Source organism: Syngnathus floridae, unplaced genomic scaffold (assembly GCF_059516105.1).
Source record: "Syngnathus floridae isolate MCC-2025c unplaced genomic scaffold, RoL_Sflo_1.0 HiC_scaffold_29, whole genome shotgun sequence".
Lineage (NCBI taxonomy): Eukaryota > Metazoa > Chordata > Actinopteri > Syngnathiformes > Syngnathidae > Syngnathus > Syngnathus floridae.
In genome coordinates this window covers 470,124-474,021 of record NW_028284058.1, presented here as the reverse complement: position 1 = coordinate 474,021, position 3,898 = coordinate 470,124, and the positions used below count along the sequence as shown (strand labels likewise).

At 51.2% G+C, this 3,898-nt stretch overlaps 1 long non-coding RNA gene across 1 annotated transcript; it reads left to right on the top strand.

Moving 5' to 3' along the window:
• The first annotated feature begins 1,388 nt into the window (after positions 1-1,388).
• On the top strand, positions 1,389-3,536 carry LOC148378737 (uncharacterized). The gene is made up of 4 exons (XR_015855672.1): positions 1,389-1,531; positions 1,656-1,769; positions 2,001-3,272; positions 3,409-3,536. It is a non-coding gene; the product is annotated as an uncharacterized LOC148378737 (long non-coding RNA).
• Positions 3,537-3,898: the final 362 nt, after the last annotated feature.

The following is a 3,898-nucleotide window of genomic DNA, read 5'->3' as shown; positions in this document are numbered from 1 at the left end:
CAGGTCCACCAGGTTCTGCAACAGCTTTTTCCCTGCTGTCATCAGACTGTTGAACACTAGAACTGTTGAGCTCTAAACTGAACTCTGCATCACACATTCACAGAACTGTACTTTATGACACTACGGACCTCTATCTTGCACTATCTCGCACTACCAACTTTACTGAACTTGTATAAACCCTTTAAATAGAAGTTTAATACATTGTTTAGCATTCCTCTGCACACTCTTGAATACTGTTTTGCCTACTTGCACTATTGCATAATTATCACTGCTGCACTTTATACTTATTTTTAATATATATATATATATATATATAGTATATGTATATATATATATTTTCATAGGATATGTTACTTCTATTCAACTGCAATATCACTACTTTGTTGTAAGACGTATGCAACGGAATTTCGTTTTGTATGCACCATGTGCAGACAAGATGACAATAAAGTTTGTCTAAGTCTAAGTCATGTCAGGTCAGCTGTCTGGAGAGAGAGAGAAGTCAGGACCTGCGGGCGGAGCACCACCGTGCCACCGCCGCCATGACGGAACTCAAAAGCAAACTCCATGAGGAGAAGCAGAAAGAGTTAGCCATTACCAGGGAGACATTACTGCGGCAGCATGAAATGGAGCTGATGAGAGTGATCAAAATCAAAGATGGAGAGATCCAGCGACTGAATGCCTTGGTCCTCAGCCTGAGGGACGGCTCCATGGACAAGGTGATCCGCTCTATCCGTGTCTGACTATCCGCACGCCACGTCGGGCTTCGGTGCGGCCGCTACCGTATTGTGTAGCTTGTCCCCAGTAAGCGTCGCGGCGCTCCGTTGCGGTCTCAACGGCCCGGTGTGGCGCAATGTCCGCTCAGGTGAGGAGGGGGGGCGCTTTGCTGGCGGAGGTGGAGGAGACGCGGCGGTGTCGGGAGACCGAGCGGTGTCGCCTCCACCAGGAGCGCGGAAGAAGCCCTGGCAGCGGCCCAGCAGGCCTGGCAGTCACGAGCGGCCGAGCTCCGATCGGCTCATCACCAGCATCGGGAGGAGCTGAGCCGAACCAAGAGAGACTGCGAGAGGGAGATCCGCCGACTGGTAGGACTGATCAGATGCGCGGTGCGTGGCTATGTTCCCAATTTTGTTGTATACCTGCAGTGCAATGACACCTAAGGCATTCTATTCTATTCTATTTCACAAGAAGAAAATGTCCGGTTGCTCGCTTCGCTTTTGTCACAGCAAAGGTGTTCTAGTCGATTCAAGAAAAAAATTGGCCGGTTGCTCTCTTTGTTTTTGTCACAAATCTGGCAAATGAGTTTGCCCGCCTGCCTGAGCGCTCCCCGTTTGTACATCCAGACGGATGAGATCAAGCTGAAAGACAGAGCGGTTAGTGTTTTGGATAAAGCCCTGGGGCCGGCCACGTCCACCGCCTTCAGCTGCAGACTCAGGCTGCCGAGCAGCAGATCGCTGCCCTGAGGGATTCCCAAAGGGTGGGCCTAAACTACCCTGGAAGTGGGGTCAACGCCGCTACTAGCAATCCTCTTCATTGCGTAAGCCACCTCATCACACACTTGCAGTACGCATGACTTAGTTCGTTGCTGGAGGAAGGTAGCACAAAAACAGTTTTGAACTTTGAACGAGTGCTTGTGTGTGTGTGTTGCGGGGCGTTTTCAGTCTCAGGAGGATCGGGACACGCGACGGTTTCATCTGAAAATCGCTGAGCTCAGCGCAGTCATCAGGAAACTGGAGGATCGAAACGCCCTGCTTTCTGAAGAGCGCAATGAACTGGTAATTTATTGACGGCACGCTTGAAGGTTTGCGCTACGTTTGATGCGCGCCATCCAGCGAGGCACCCATTGCGCTTGCTTATTAGTTGAGCGGCGCGGCGAGTCGGTTGCCTGGTAGATGTCTTTTATTGGGAGCCAAAGCCACGATTCCGTTCAAACCGATGCAAAAGGAATGGATACGTTCTGGCCCGCGTGTTGTGCGTCTTTCACATCCCGCACTTCATGCTTGCAGCTAAAGCGACTGAGAGAAACAGAAAGCCAGTTTCTGCCACTCCTGTACAAAAACAAACGCCTGAGCAGGAAGAATGAAGAACTCTCGCTGGTGCTGTGTCGCCTTGAAAACAAAGTGCGCTTTGTCACCCAGGAGAACGAGGAGATGGCAAGCTTGGTAAGTCGACGCGGACAACGGCGGCGTGCCAACAGAGTCCACTGCATTTGTGTTCCACAGAGAAGGCCTAGTTCGCTCAATGACCTGGACCGCGGTTGCGGCCAGCAGGACGGTGAAATGGAGTTCCTTCAAGTTGTGGAGCAGCGGCACATCATCGACGACTTGTCCAAGGTCTTCAGGCAGGCGACTCGGTGCACGTACGGCAGCGCCGCGCTCGCTCGCTGTCGCCAGGAAACCTTTTCCGTCCAAAGCTTGGCCGGCGGCCGCCATCCAAAAAATTGGCCCCTTAAATTCCGACCTTTCAAGCAGGAGCATTGTGCGCACGCGTTTGAACACGCTTTAGACTTGTTTTGCCGTTTTCAGCAGCTCAAAGCTCCCGTTTTGTCAGCGCCTTTGCCACTCGCTGTGCGCTGAAAACGACGGACTTGCCCGGCTGCTCAGCCCGTCAACCATGAGCCGCGAGCGCGACGTCGTTGTCCGTAGGCAGCTAGTGGCAAAATGCACCCTGTTAGAGTTGCGCTCGCTCCAACTTATTTTGCAAGAACCACACGGGAGACAAGTAAGTTCTTTTGGACACCTGCAGGTGGAGAGTCCATCCGTTGTACGAATGAAGTCTGACTCTCGGCTCCTGCACGAGCATTTTAATTAAGAGAAACAGGGTGGGTGTAAGAGTGGATTGAATAGAGGAAGCCCTTGACCTCTAGTCAAAACATAGCAAGGGGTGTTTTACGACTTTGTGTCGGAAGGGATAAGCGATAGGGATAAATAAGGGATAAATAATATTATTTATTACAGGTCGCAGTCAAAGTCAAAGCAACACAATGATACGATAAAGATAATCTGGAAAACCCTGACACACCCTGTAGTTGTCACTTTTGGAAAAGACGAGCGTCCCTCCAATCATCGCCGGTGACGTGTTTTTCAGGCTCTGGAGACAGGAGCTCATGTCAGAAATGTCATTGTGACTCGCGTTTGTTTCTGCGCCGGAGCCGTTCGTTCCCTTTGCATCCAAAGAATCTCAAAGGCGGATTATTTGTGTCGACAGGAGAGAGATTTGCTGCTACGATACCGACGTCGAGAATCTCTGAGGAGGAACAAAGCGTGAGGTCCTGCAAGGTGAGTCTGTTTGTTTGCGGCTGCTTGGTGTTGCGCAAGATGAAATGGCCTTTTTCTCGCTATCGTTCCTCTCGTCGATTCATCGTGAGGTGTCGCTTCAGTTTGTTCAGAGAGATGTTTGCTTCCGCGCCCGCAGGTCATCGAAACATTTTACGGCTACGACGAAGACGTGTTGGTGGACTCGGACGGATCGTCCTTGTCTTTTCACACCGACAGAACCCCCGACACGGAACCCGAAGAGGTAGCCCGCCATTTCTGCCAGCGTATTGGCACCAAACATTCCTCTTCAGCCTGGAATCGGACTCGTCTTTGCGTCGCGGGTGCTTTGTCGCCGGTCTGACTGATTCTGGTACTAGTGCTGTGTTGCATTGGTGTGTGCATGAAGAGGCGGAGCTTCGCTGACGCAAGAATATCAAGCGCTGCAACGAGCCTACGCTCTGCTAGCCCAGACCAGCGAAGGGGACTACGACGCCGAGAAGGAGATTGTTAGAGATTTGCTCACTCCAACTTATTTTGCAAGAACCACACGGGAGACAAGCAAGTCCTTTTTAGACACCTGCAGGTGGAGAGTTCACTCGTTCAAGGAATGAAGTCTGAACCCTTGTTCCTGCGAGGGGATATTTATT